Raw genomic sequence first — 15,263 nt, forward strand, 5'->3', positions numbered from 1 at the left:
AAACCTCAAAGAAATCAGTCAGAACAGAATGCCGCTTTTAGAGCTGATGGCTTTTATTTATGTACGTGTATAATATGTGCATACCATAAAATCTGTAGATAAATAAATCTGTACATTAGTCATAAAAATACCAGTCTTTGCCACACACATCAGAGCTTCTGCACAAACTGCCACAAATTACCATCCAAAACTAGGCATGTATTGTCTGAATTGAATGTTTAGATTACCAGGAGACAATCAGAAAAGCTGTTCAATTATAATGTGGTGGTAATAATACTGTCTCATGAAAATAAATTGACTTCTCGTGGAAGTTTCTTCTCCCAGGTGTCTAATGAGCCCATTGCAATTACTCTGGTTTTCTTTCTTTCACTAAAATCATTTTTAACATAAATATTAAGCTTCAGTTGTGACATTCCCACTGAGTGGGATTTTGGTGAGAGCATAACTAGGGCCCTGTTCAGCACAGCCGATGGGTCGCAGCAAACATCATCAATCATCAGCCTTGACAGGCACTTACACCTTGGCTTCATTTGAGGCACGCTTGGTTTGTTGTTTCGTAATTAACTTGGCCAAATGGGCAGGAAATGTCGTACATACACTCCTCGTGCAGCTGGCAAATTCGGGGAATTTTCCAGAATGAAACAGACGGTGTACTACAAACACAAGGGCTCCAGGGAAAAGATACACTGATCATGTAGTAATAGGCTGACACATTTCTTAGGATCATCAAGGGCAGATCCATGTTAAAAAACCTGTCATTTCAACATGGCACTTAAACTGTAGGTTTATTTTAAGATAAAATAAAAATATATAATATTTAGCGTCAGTCATTTGCATTTCTGAAGAATGCTCATCTCAAGTTGTGTAGAACAGCATTGAACATAGATTTTAGTGGCTAATTTGCCATGGAGTTATATTTTATTTATCAGAAAATGCAATTCCTATCTGACAAATATCTATAACTCCTATCTCCATCTTTCATATAAACAACTAAAATATGCATATTGTGATTAGAAGTTGGAAATATAGTTAACTTCTGAGAAGAGAAGCTACTAAGTTAATATTTTGAAGTGGAACTTTTTTGCAATGGAGTATTTGCCACATTCACAAAGCTGGCCATCAAAATGGCCCCCTCTGCAATTGCTGATGACAAACATCCCCAAAACAGAATTAATCTGCGTGCGTATGTTCAGTGTCACTGTATGATAATATCATGAACTAAACGTGTGGATGGTCCTTTAGGGCTGAAGTTCCATCTACGGAGAGGAGTGGGATGCTGAGAATTTGGTGGCAGGACCACAGGTCAGACCACAGCAGGGGCATACTTCATGAAAGTAATGTTGGCCTTCAAGCAGTGCAGTTGAGCATTTCCTCATGGTGGGTGAGGGGGAGAGATTAGCTCTAGGCTGAATTTAGACTTGCTTGGGGGTTCAGGGAGTGTAGCACCAACAGTGACAAAGACTCATGCCCTGGCTTCACTAAATGTTTAGGGCCTAGCTCAATGTTCTTCCAGTTGATCACTTGGTAGTGATCCAGAATAATCATAACCTTTTTGCAAATACTTTCTCATTTTTGTTCGATTGCCTTTGTATTGTCAATTTTACTCCCCTTTCGATACTTAACTGTCTTTCTGGAATAGAGTTCTATAGATATCTATAGAATTGTTTCCAAAGTACACTCTAGTACAGTATCCAAACCAATCATACATTAATGTCACCAGAGTTCATGTATCTGACACCTCAGTAGATTTAAATCACTTGTGACTTGAACTTCTTGACTGAAGTTGTAGCTGGCTTCTTCTGAAGCCATTAAGCACCTGTGCTTGAATGTATTCAACATTAAGTAATGTCTTCAGGGTTTTTTCCCAATGTTACTTTTCTAGGACTAGCACTAACTCTTCACTCTAACGTAAGCTAGTTCAAAATATGTCTTCCCTTCTCATCAAAGCAAGTCTATACTGCCGTCTTCCTACAAAGATTTCAAAAATCTGCTCCGCTCAAAGTAAAACAGTGAATCTAAAAAAAACACTGTCCTAAATGATAAGTGGTCCCTTTAAACTTAGAAAAAAGCAAGTTCTGGAAATGTCCAGGAAATGTTGAGGCCCCATTATTTACTTTCCTGGGTTACAAAACTATTAGGAATAGACTTTTTAAAAAAATTAGTGGTGCACAAATCCTATTCACTCTAAAAGCGGGCCTTAGAACCAATTTAACATAAATCACCATAGCTACAAATTGATGATTAACTTCAGACCTACACAAAATCCACTTCTTACTAACTCAAACAGAATCTTATATCTCCTACAGTTTAATCACAATATACTCTGCTTTTTATGACCTTAGGAAATCCCAAAATACTTTGCAACCCATGAAGAACCAAGTGTAATCAGTGTTGTAACTTAGAAAGCATAGTGCATAATTTTCACACTTGAGATCCCTCAAATAACATTGAGGTGATGACTAATGTTACGTGTATATTGGAAAAGACACTGAGCAAACCATTTTAAAAGCTATTGAATCTTTTACATGCCTCTGTCAGAGGTCACATCCAAACCTGCAGTGCTTTACTCAAGTACCTCACAAGTATTCAAGGTTTGCATAAAGATTTGTAACTTGGGTGCCAGTTGCCATGGTTGTGGATTTGCTCATGGAGTTGGGAAGTTGATTTCATTCCCTTGCTAGGTGATATCCTCAGTGGTTTGGAGTCTCCTGTGAAGCACTGCTGTACTCTGTTAAGATTAGATTAGATTAGATTAGATTCCCTACAGTATGGAAACAGGCCCTTCGGCCCAACAAGTCCACACCAACCCTCCGAAGAGTAACCCACCCAGACCCATTCCCCTATCCTATATTTAGCCCTGACTAATGCGCCTAAAGCTATAGACAATTTAGCATGGCCAGTTCACCTCGCTGCATATCTTTGGACTGTGGGAGGAAACTGGAGCACTCCGGAAACCCATGCAGACACGGGGAGAATATGCAAACGTTACACAGACAGTCGCCCAAAGCTGGAATCAAATCCAGGTCCCTGATGCTGTGAGTCAGCAGTGCTAACCACCGAGTCACCATGTCACCCTAGAATTTATCTTCTGTCTTCTGGAATTTATTTGGTTTCGTTCCAGCTGCTTCTGGTTATTGGTTCCAGTTGTTCGTTGCAGTGATCGGTATATACAGTCGAGGTCAATGTATTTATTGATGGGGTCCATGGATGAGTGCCATGCCTCTAGAAACTCTCTGGCTGTCCTCTCTTTAACTTGTCCTATTATAGTTCTGTTGTCCCAGTCAAATTTATGGTCCTTGTCATCTGTGTGTATAGCTACCAAAGACCGCTGGTCATAGTGTTTAGTGGTTAGTTGGTGGTCATGGATGTGGATTGATAGCTGTCTGCCTGTTTGTCCTGTATACTGTTCTGTGCATTCTCTACATGGAATGTTGTAAACTACATTTGTCTTGGGTATTGGATCTTTTGTCCTGATGAATTGTCTGAGCATGGCTGTCTGTTTATGGACTATCAGGAATCAGAGTGGTGGGGAAGTTTGCTGTTTAGTTATGTGATGTTTTTATATAAGCTAGCATGGCTAGTGTTAGGTTGTGGCATGTCCTCCTCGTGTTGTCTGTCTGCTAGGCTCTGCGAATGAAGTTGCGGGGTTATCTGTTTTTGGCAAATAATGACGGGAACATCACAACAGAGGAGAGGCAGGGAATTTCTAGAGGCATGGCACTCATCCATGAATTCCATCAATAAACACATTGACCTAGACTCAGTATACCAACTACTGCAACAAACAACCAGAACCAGTGACTGGAAGCAGCAGGAACAAAACCGAATAAATTCCAGAAGAGACAGTACAGCAGCGCTTCACAGGAAGCTCCAAAGCACTGAGGATGTCACCTAGACAGGAGACGAAACATCTGCAGATCAACTTCCCAACTTGGCAAACATACCCACAACTACAAATTCACAAATATATCAGCCTGGATTAGGTGTTTTGGTGTAAGCTAGAAATTACAACCTCTGAGTGTGGCAAAGATGCTACAACTGAGTCGAGGCTGGCAATGTTTTAAAAATAAAACTTCAAGTCTACTTCATACATCAAAAGTAGCAATGCAGTAAACTTTTAATGCCTTGAAATAGTTGAAAATAAATGTCCTGTGTTATGGAATGAAGTGTTTTGACATGATCATCTTTGTCATATTTGTTTTGTCACAATAATTCGCAACAAATAGCAGCAAACATAACCACATAAACATGCTGCTAGTGTAAAAAGCTCAGAAAATGCATTTTATGGGTTGTGTTTTTTCCACTTTCTATCAGTGAAACAGTAGAAAACATTTGAGCAGAATTGAGTGATCCCATTTGGCTACCAGGATTTCTTTTCAGTCTACTTTTTCCTGGAACTTCGTGGACTGAGTGCACAATGGAAGGAACATATTTGTCATCCTTTCCTCCTCCTCCTATCTTAAGATCATAATTTTATCGCTCTGTTGAGCAGCAGCAAAATTAGTTCTGCATTTCCAGAATTATTCCAAAGTTTACAGATTAGGAAAGGTCAACTAGGAGAAAGTGAGGACTGCAGATGCTGGAGATCAGAGCTGAAAAATGTGTCGCTGGAAAAGCGCAGCAGGTCAGGCAGCATCCAAGGAGCAGGCGAATTGACGTTTCGGGCATAAGCCCTTCTTCAGGAATGAGGAGGGTGTGCCAAGCAGGCTAAGATAAAAGATAGGGAGGAGGGACTTGGGGGAGGGGTGTTGGGAATGCGAGAGGTGGAAGGAGGTTAAGGTAAGGGTGATAGGCCGGAGAGGGGTTGGGGGCGGAGAGGTCGGGAAGAAGATTGCAGGTCAAGAAGGCGGTGCTGAGTCCAAGGGTTGGGACTGAGAAAAGGTAGGGGGAGGGGAAATGAGGAAGCTGGAGAAATCTGCAATCATCTCTTGTGGTTGGAGGGTTCCTAGGCAGAAGATGAGGCGCTCTTCCTCCAGGTGTCATGTCGCCATGGTCTGGCGATGGAGGAGGCCAAGGACCTGCATGTCCTTGGCGGAGTGGGAGGGGGAGTTAAAGTGTTCAGCCACGAGGCGGTTGGGTTGGTTGGTGCGGGTGTCCCAGAGGCGTTCTCTGAAATGTTCCGCAAGTAGGTGACCTGTCTCCCCAATGTAGAGGAGGCCACATCGGGTGCAGCGGATGCAGTAAATGATATCTGTAGAGGTGTAGGTGAATTTGTGACGGATATGGAAGGATCCCTTGGGGCCTTGGAGGGAAGTGAGGGGGGAAGTGTGGGTGCAAGTTTTGCATTTCCACTGAACTCATCTCTACATACCTCGACACGTTCCTGTCCCCCTTAGTCCAAGAACTCCCCACCTACATTCGGGACACCACCCACACCCTCCACCTCCTCCATGATTTTTGCTTCCCCGGCCCCCAACGCCTTATCTTCATCCCCCATCACAAAGGCCTCAAAGCCCTCCGCCTCTTCCTTTCCTGCCGAACCAACCAGTACCCTTCCACTGACACCCTCCTTCGACTGACTGAACTGGTTCTCACTCTGAACAACTTCTCATTCCAATCCTCCCACTTCCTCCAAACCAAAGGAGGAGCTAGGCCTGCCTCTTTGGGTATGTGGAACAGTCCATCTTCCGCAGCTACACTGGCACCACCCCCCCCCACCTTTTCCTCCGCTACATTGATGATTGATCAGCGCTACCTCGTGCTCCCATGAGGAGGTTGAACAGTTCATCCACTTTACTAACACCTTCCACCCTGACCTCAAATTTACCTGGACCGTCTCAGACTCCTCCGTCCCCTTCCTAGACCTCCATTTCTATCTCGGGCGACCGACTCAACATGGACATTTACGATAAACCGACCGACTCCCACAGCTACCAAGATTACACCTCCTCCCACCCTGCCCCCTGTAAAAACGCCATCCCATGTTCCCAATTCCTTCGCCTCCGCTGCATCTGCTCCCAGGAGGACCAATTCCACTACCGAACCACCCAGCTGGCCTCTTTCTTCAAAGACCGCAATTTCTCCACCACATCTCCTCCACCCTTGAACCCTGCCCCTCCAATCGCCACCAGGACAGAACCCCACTAGTCCTCACCTACCACCCCACCAACTTCCAGGTACATCGTATCATCCTTCGTCATTTCCACCACCTCCAAATAGACCCCATCACCAAGGATATATTTCCCTCCCCTCCCCTATCAGCGTTCCGGAAAGACCACTCCCTCCGCAACTCCCTCATCAGGTCCACACCCCGCACCAACCCAACCTCCACTCCTGACACCTTCCCCTACAACCGCAAGAAATGCAAAATTTGCGCCCACACCTCCCCCCTCACTTCCCTCCAAGGCCCCAAGGGATCCTTTCATATCCGTCACAAATTCACCTGCATCTCCACACACATCATTTGCTGCATCTGCTGCACCTGATGTGGCCTCCTCTATATTGGGGAGACAGGCCGTCTACTTGCAGAACATTTCAGAGAACGCCTCTGGGACACCCACACCAACCAACCCAACCGCCCCATGGCTGAACACTAACTCCCCCTCCCACTCCGCCAAGGACATGCAGGTCCTTGGCCGCCTCCATCGCCAGACCATGGCAACATGACACCTGGAGAAAGAGCGCCTCATCTTCCGCTTAGGAACCTTCCAACCACAAGAGATGATTGCAGATTTCTCCAGCTTCCTCATTTCCCCTCCCCCTACCTTTTCTCAGTCCCAACCCTTGGACTCAGCACCGCCTTCTTGACCTGCAATCTTCTTCCCGACCTCTCCGCCCCAACCCCTCTCCGGCCTATCACTCTCCCCTTAACCTCTTTCCACCTATCGCATTCCCAACACCCATCCCCCAAGTCCCTCCTCCCTACCTTTTATCTTAGCCTGCTTGGCACACCCTCCTCATTCCTGAAGAAGGGCTTCTGCCCAAAACGTCGATTCTCCTGCTCCTTGGATGCTGCCTGACCTGCTGCACTTTTCCAGCAACACGTTTTTCAGATGAGGAAAGGTGGTTACTTACAATGAGTTAATATTTTGCCTTGTTAATGTGCACCTTGGTTGTTTTGTTAAACTTGTTAGACTCCCGAGAACAACACCTCATGAACAATAGATATTGGCCTTGCCAGCGATACTCCTATTTCATTCAAATTTAGTTCAAGCACGGCAGTAAAATCTTAGTCTATTATTTTCTCTTCTGCTTTGAAGGCCTTTTGTAATTAGTGAAAATTTCGTCAGAAAACTAATCAAACCTGTTTGTGGCTGTGGTGTTAAGGTGGGTAAGAGGCATGCCAGATGTGCTGAGAATTCCACAGTTGCACTATGATGTCTGAAGAACAAACCCCACACTACTTGACAGCAATGTTGACAGCTATGGGGATGTTGTCTAGGCCACATTGATTACCCAGCCGTAAAGGGCAATTAGATTCAATCTCATTGCTACAGGTCCCGAGCCACATGTTGTCCAGGCCAGGTATGGTCAGCAGTTTCCTTCCCTCAAGGACATTAGTGAAGCAGGTGGGTTTTTCCAACAATTGGCAATATCTTCGTTGTCATCATTAAACTTGTTAATTTCAGATTTTTATTGAATTCAAATTCCACTGTTTGTCATCGTGGGATTCAAAGCCAGGTCCCCGAACATTTACCTGGTGACAATGCTACTAGGCGATCAGCTCCCCTTGTTGAAATATTTGTATCTGAGTTTTGTACCTGCATTATCAATGTACAGCAAAATAGATAAATGTAACCTTTAGAAATAAAAATAGTTGGATTCCAATAGTTTGGTTCTTGAGTGAAGTGAAGCACACTGTTCCTATTAACATGCTTATCTTTTACTTAGCCAGAATTCTTTTGTTTCATTTACGAGAGAAGGTTGGGTGTTAGAAAAACTGAAAATTATGAATTCAATAACATGCACTAATAGCTGATTCATCATTTAAATGGGTCTATATGTAATTATAGAATAAATAATTTTATCTATCGGAGATGAAAACTTCGCACCATTTGAGAAGCTAGCACTTTAAAACCTTTATCAACTAAAATATTTAATTTGCACATTGAATAATTTTAATTTCTTTTGCAGACTGCTTTACATTGGGCAGCAAAGCATGGCAAAGAAAACATGGCACGCATGTTAATTAATGCAGGTGTAGACATCAATCTCCGAGCAGTGAGTTAATTTTTTTTAAGTTATTCTACTTTTGCTGCTGAATAAAAGCTTTTGGGTTGAAAACTAACTGGCAAAAATAGGACGATTTCTTTCTACACTTTTAAACTCCTCCTTGACACTGGTCTACAGCTTTGACATGATTAACCATGTCAGCCTGTAGTAACATCACTCCACTGTTGTCTGTCTGGTGCAGCTGTTCTATGCAGATTCCATTCTGACTATACTTAGATAGGTATCATATATAGTGGTATCTCTTCCTACTCCTGCACTTGACCTTGAGGAATCCTTGAAGGACTTATCCTTGGTCCACCTCCCTCTGTTGCCTCATGGCAATTTCAGTCAGTGTGGTTTAGGCTTTCACATGTATGCTGAAGGTATCCACCTCTATTTCACTACTACCCATTTTAATTCCTTCACTGTTAATAATTTATCAGACTATCTATCTGACATCCTGTACTGATTGAGCAAACATTTCCTGTAATTGACCATTGTGAAGCCATTATTTTTAGTTCCCCTTTTAAGCTCTGTTCCTCCAGCTATCAAGTCTACCCCTTTCCTTGGCAAATCTGATTATTGAGCCAGCCAGCTTGCAGTCTTCCTTAATATCTCTTACCTCTCTGTCTCAGCTCATCTGCTGCTGAAACCTCTGTCATGTTTTTGTTACTGCTTGACTTGTCTTTTCCAATGAACTTCTGGCTGTTCTCCTAAATGTTACTATATGAACTCCAAAACTCTACTTTCCATGTCTTAAATTGCAATAAGTGTTGTTCATCCAACACATGTATTAGCTGACCTAAATTGGCTCCTCATCAAGCATCACAATTTTAAAAAAATTTTGAAATTTTTCAGATCCCTCCATGGCCTCATCCCTCTCTATCTCTCTGATTTCTTCCAGTCCTTGAAGGTATCTGCATTTTCCTAATCTGACCCCTTGCACATCTCTAATTTTAGTTGCTACTCCTTTTCTCCCTTCTCTCTTTTATCACACTCCTTAAAACCTAACTTGTAGATTGATTTTGTTCATCCGACATACCTTCTTACGTGGCTTGGTATCAATTCTATTTTGGATTGCTTCTATGAAGCTTCTTTTTGGAGGATTTATAATTTAAGCTGCTGATGAAACAATGGGGCCAACAGTCTTTCAACTTGATTTCTGCAAATGTGATTTGACATGTTCACAACTGTAGAATATATCTGTGGTTTAAACTAAACAGCTAAGACTGTCTCTTCTGTTTAAAGAAAATAAAATGGCAAATATAATTAATTTGCACACGAGATGAGATGTTAAAGCTTCAGAAAATGACATTCAAGACAGTAATATCCATTGGTAGTCAATGAGTTGCGCCCAAGATGATGATTCATCTATTTTGCAATACCCCCAACAAATGTTTCAGATTTTGAGGAACTACTGTAATCTTTGAAATAAAACAAAATCACGTGCATGCTATGATTAGTTTTAAAGGCTTGAATTACTCCATTGGATTATAACTCATAAATCACATTTTTTCATGGGATCTGTTATGCAGACATAGGCCTTTTATCTGTAATTTGTCACCCTACATTTTGTAGGATTACCTAGCACTTATGTCACAGAAACCAGCTGATTTGTCCAACCAATTCATGCTGGTATTTTTACTTCACCTGTTCCTCCTTGCCATTTTTCCCCCTTTTTAGTCTATCATTGTGCTCCATTTCCTTCTCCCTCATTTGCTTGTCCAGTTTCCTCCTAGATGCATCCATAATATTTACTTTAATTACTTAGGACAGTGCAATTTCTGTATTCTTTCCGGGAAAGCGGTTTCTTCTAAATTTCATCCAAAATTACTATGTTTCATAATTTTCCAGTTCAGTCTCACTTGTTTAGGTTTTAGGTATCATCAACACCTAAACAAGGAATTCGGAACAATTAAATTCAATCTCCATACATGAATAAATGCATGTATGAACTGTAATCCTGTTACTGAGTCACTATTTTAGCACACTCAAGTAAAACAAGCTTCTGCATACCATATGAATATCTAAAATACGCTTAATAATTTGCCTGACATCAGAGCTTTTAAACAAGTAACTTGAAAGAAATAATGCATTTCAACAAACATTATCTAACATATCTGGCATACTTCATGCACTGTTAGAGGCACCTTTATAGTCTGACATCTGTGGTGCTGTCAAATGATTAAGCAGTTACTTGATATGTAAAGTTGCATGTTATGAGCATGGGTGGCAAATGTAGTGGATAAATCACAATTCAATTTTTTATAATGTGTTGTATTCCACTTTATAGTGCATACAATATAAAACTACACTTGCTTTGTATACATAAAATTACATGCATGGGATAATTTAAATCATAAACCTGCTTGAATCCTATTTCAATAAAATAATACTATTTCAAGTCTATATCAGTAAAATGACAGCATTATTTACATTTTCTGTAATTACACACTTCTATGTATGATTAAAATGATTTGCACATGTACTGCAGCACAAACAAGCTAAATTGGGAAAGTCACGTCAGTTTGGAATACACAGTTAAGCATATGAATCAAGTACTTGTGGAAGTGGGCTGGCAGGTAACTGCAATGGGTATAAAATGGCTAGACAGCAAAGAAAACCAAGATAAGCTTTTAGAGGTGAACAATAAAGCTTCTTGGCTAAGTAAGGAAGAGCTATTGGATAGGTGGGATGCATGAAAGAGTGTTAGACAAATCTCAAGGGTATTAGATAACACTGAAAATATGAAATTGCAGACAGAAAAGAATGGACAATGGTAGTGAGGCAGGTGGGGGAAGCAAGTTTATGAGTTAGACTTAAAAATGATAAACCTCTGTACAGCAACACATTAAACTTCATATATGGAAAATTATCCGAGGTTAAAACTAATTATGCACAGTATGCACAAACTACACAACACTGGCACAAAATGAAAGGAAATTTCCAAGTCCGCTTTCAATTAAAAGTTAGCACAAAGGGGAAAAAAATGGGAATTTTCAGTTAGTAGGTAGCAAACCGCAGTGTAGCACACAATAATGGTAGTAAATATCACTAAATGCTTGTAATTGTATCTCAGACTTGTCTGTTCTTGTATGAAAACTATCAGAGGCAATGGCCCAAATTTTTGTGGTGGTAATGACATCAAAACTCTGTTCACCACCATTGAACGGTAGCTAAAATTCTTCAATTAAAAACATTAATGGTAAATATCAATGTTCCGTAGTGCAGGTCAATATTAAAGTTAAAAAGTGTGATTTCAGGGTTTTTTTTATTTTTATTTTAAAGTTAGCTATTTTGCAATTTGGTTTTGTTCTAGTGGATTGTAGGCTTGGTCTGTGTCTGATTGAAGTTTAGTGAATAACTTTTATATATTGCTGTAGCTATGGTGATTTCTTTTAAAAACAGTATGAGCATTCCTGGTGTGAAATGCAGTTTTGTCTTTGTTTAGAGCTTTTAGGGGTGAACAATAAATAGTTGTGTATGAGGCTTTCAGTTTAGAAAGCCAAATTTTGTTTTTTTTTAAAAAGGGAAACGCCCGTAACTTGTTGGGGGGTGGGGGGAGGTGGTGAAGAAAGAATGTTGGGTATCAATTTAGCAGGTTTGCAGAGCCTTGACTCAAATAAATGTGTAGCTCCCAAGAAAGAGGGATGATTTTAGGACTGTTCATGAGTAGATTACCTCAGTGTAAGGAGTCCAGTTTAAAAGCTCCAGACCACCAATGCCTGGTTAAAACCTTGAAGGTAATGTGAAGCTGAGAATGTCTGAGCCCAGCAATATGAAGAATCAAGTTAGAGGCTCTCACATTCTCAACACCAGGGATTGAAACCACAACTGAGTTAACCCCTGTATCTGATAGCTCTCAGGAAAAAATTGGTCAAAGAGGAAGGTTTTACAGAATTTCTTAAATTAGGTAAGAGTGGTTTAGCGAGGGAGTTTCAGAATTTGAGCAGTTTAAGTCTCAACTATTAATGATTAAACTTGGTGTGTTCACGAAGCCAGGTGAATTGTGTGCAGACATTCCTGAGATTTGTGGTGTTGGATGAGATTACATAGATTGGGAAGAGTGAGGCAGGGAGAAATTTGATAAGGATGAGAATATTCAATGTTCCTTGACCCAGGAGGCAGTGTAGATCAGTGAACCCTGGCAATATTGAATAGGTTTGATGCAAGTATATCAGCAGAAGGTTTTTGGATGGCCTCCGATTTATGCAGGGGAGAATGGGGGGAAATAGTAGTGCATTGGAATAGTCAAACTCGGAGGTAACAAAGGCATGGATGAGGGTTTTGAGAGCAGAACTGAAGTGGAGGATGATCAAGCAATGTTATTGGGGTCAAAACTTCTTTACTGAAGATGGCAATATCTGGTTGGAAAGTCAATGACAAATTTGTGAACACTGTTTCAAACAACTGTCAAGGGTTGAGGGGATATATTGAGCCAATGGCTTGGGAATTGCCTTTTGCTCTCTGCTTCAAATTCAATGCTTGCATCTTCTCAATATTTAACTGGAAGAAGTTTTGGTTCGCTGAGTACTTGATGTGAGGCAAGGAATCTTGAGTATAACAAGAGTTATTTTATATTACTATGTTTCTGGATGGTGTTGATGGAAGGATACTGATACGAAATAGTGGTGCAGTCAAGATAGATCCTCTGGAGATGCCAAAGGCAACAAGAAAAAGAAACCATTGTAGTGATACTCTGGCTGCAGTGTAACAGATGACAATTTAACAAGGCATGTACAGCTCATTATCGAGCAGTATGGAGGAAAATGGTATAATCAATAGTTTTCAAAGCTAAAGGCGCGAGAAGAAGGACGAAGAGGGACAGTTTACAGGACATAAGGTCCTAGGGAGTGTTGCTGACCAGAGACCTCTGAGTGCAGGTTCATAGCTCCTTGAAAGTGGAATCGCAGGTAGATAGGATAGTGAAGAAGACATTTGGTATGCTTTCCTTTATTGGTCAGAGTAGTGAGTACAGGAGTTGGGAGGTCATGTTGCGGCTATACAGGACATTGGTTAGGCCACTATTGGAATATTGCGTGCAATTCTGGTCTCTTTCCTATCTGAAAGATGTTGTGAAACTTGAAAGGGTTCAGAAAAGATTTACAAGGATGTTCCCAGGGTTGGGGAATCTGAGCTACAGGGAGAGGCTGAACAGGCCGGGGCTGTTTTCCCTGGAGCGTCAGAGGATGAGGGATGACCTTATAGAGGTTTGCAAAATTATTAGGGGCATGGATAGGATAAATAGACAAAGTATTTCCCCTGGGGTCGGGGAGTCCAGAACTAGAGGGCATAGGTTTAGGGCGAGAGGGCAAAGATATAAAAGAGACCTCTGGCAACTTTTTCACGCAGAGTGGTACGTGTATGGAATGAGCTGCCAGAGGAAGTGGTGGAGGCTGGTACAATTGCAACATTTAAGAGGCATTTGGATGGGTATATGAATAGGAAGGGTTTGGAGGGATATGGGCCAGGAGCTGGCAGGTGGGACTAGATTGGGTTGGGATATCTGGTCGGCATGGATGGGTTGGACCAAAGGGTCTGTTTCCATGCTGTACATCTCTATGACTCAATGAATGATGTGGCTTGAGTCAACCGCAGTGGCATGCACAAAGTAAAAAGCAAGAAGGGCTTGTGAGAAAATTAATATTTAGATGCTTAAATTGAGAGTGATTAATCATCCGATGACCAATTGTTTACGCTGCCCAGGGTGTCTTCAGTCTCTCACTGCTCTTTATTGTCTGATTACTGCTTCTGCCACTATTTGAACCACTCCGTGCCCGTTTTGGATAAGAAATTCCCCAAGTACTGAAATATTTTCAGTTACAAATGACATACTGAAGGAGGTTAGTTAATTAGTTGAACCCTTGCCACCTTCATGGGGTATTCTCAATCGAGACAGATGGAACAGTGATTTGGAATAATACATGAATGTGTCAAAAATCTTTATCTAGTATATCTAATCCATCTTTTTGTCATTTCAGTATGCCTTATAAAGTTGTAGTTAAATTGAAATTAAAATGAATGCATTTTTCTTTCATTGCTTCCTGTCTGCTGATGGATATGCAAAGCATGTAAGTTGAATTTTGTTAATGATTTTGTTTTGAATAATTATTTTCTATTATGAAGAAAAGCTTAATTATGTTCTCCAAATATATTACATAATTAATCAAGTACGGGGGATATTTATAATTGCCAATGCTCTATAGAAAAATTTTATAGCTTATTTTTCTGCAAATTGCTTTGCCAGTTTTCTGCTCTCCCCATCTTAAAATATTCCATCCTTGTCAGGTATGGCTTCATTGACATGGTCACCCTCTGGCACCTCACTTTTGGCAATTATTCAAAAGGTTATATAGCAGAAGGGATATCCAAACCCAGCTTGATTCCAGCTCCACCTGCAGTTATACATAAGAACATAAGCAGGAGGAGCAGGAGTATGCCATACGGCCCATGAACCTGTTTCTAGGAGTGAAATTACAACTGATTTCAGCTTGCCGCCCATTCTGCTTTCCTGCCAGTTTCTCCATCAGCTTTGATTCCCCGACATTTCAAGAATGTATCCCTTTGTAGGCTCTTTGTATCTGAATCTATCCCAGCCTTGAATATGTTAGGTTGCTTGTTTACCACTGTTTTCTAAGCAAATGGAAATCCACAGGTTCACTAGCCGTTGAGAAAAAAACATGCCTACACTCTAAGAGCATCAGCAGTTCAAGAAGACAGCTCAAAGACAATAAATGTTGGCATCGCAGCAGCTCCCACATTCCACTGACAATGTTTAAGACTGACAAAAATTGTATGAGTTGTTTTATCAGAATATAATCTAGTCCCCTACACAAGGCTTCCCTACGTTTATTCTCCATCCTTCCTTCCAATAAAGGCCAATATTCAACTTGCCTCCTATATTACTTACCATAGCTGCATGATATCATTTTGTGTTTAGTGTACAAAGGCAACTAAATCTCTTTATACCACCATGCTGTACAGTTTCTCTCCATTTTATTAAAAATACTTTGCTTTTTGTTCTCCACTGATTTGGATAACCTCACTTTTTCTAATAATATTTGATCTGGCCGTTTTTTTTTCTCTCACTCACTTAACCTGTCTATACCTTT

General features: G+C 41.1%; 1 protein-coding gene across 1 annotated transcript in view; it reads left to right on the forward strand.

The window, feature by feature from the left end:
- Positions 1 to 10,190, forward strand: part of LOC140463205 (uncharacterized) — a 126,800-nt gene extending 116,610 nt beyond the window's left edge. Inside the window, exon 10 of the mRNA XM_072556998.1 lies at positions 8,074 to 10,190. The gene's annotated coding sequence lies outside the window, so the exon portion shown is untranslated. The remainder of the gene's footprint in view (positions 1 to 8,073) is intronic.
- Positions 10,191 to 15,263: the final 5,073 nt, after the last annotated feature.

This window comes from Chiloscyllium punctatum, chromosome 37 (assembly GCF_047496795.1).
Source record: "Chiloscyllium punctatum isolate Juve2018m chromosome 37, sChiPun1.3, whole genome shotgun sequence".
Lineage (NCBI taxonomy): Eukaryota > Metazoa > Chordata > Chondrichthyes > Orectolobiformes > Hemiscylliidae > Chiloscyllium > Chiloscyllium punctatum.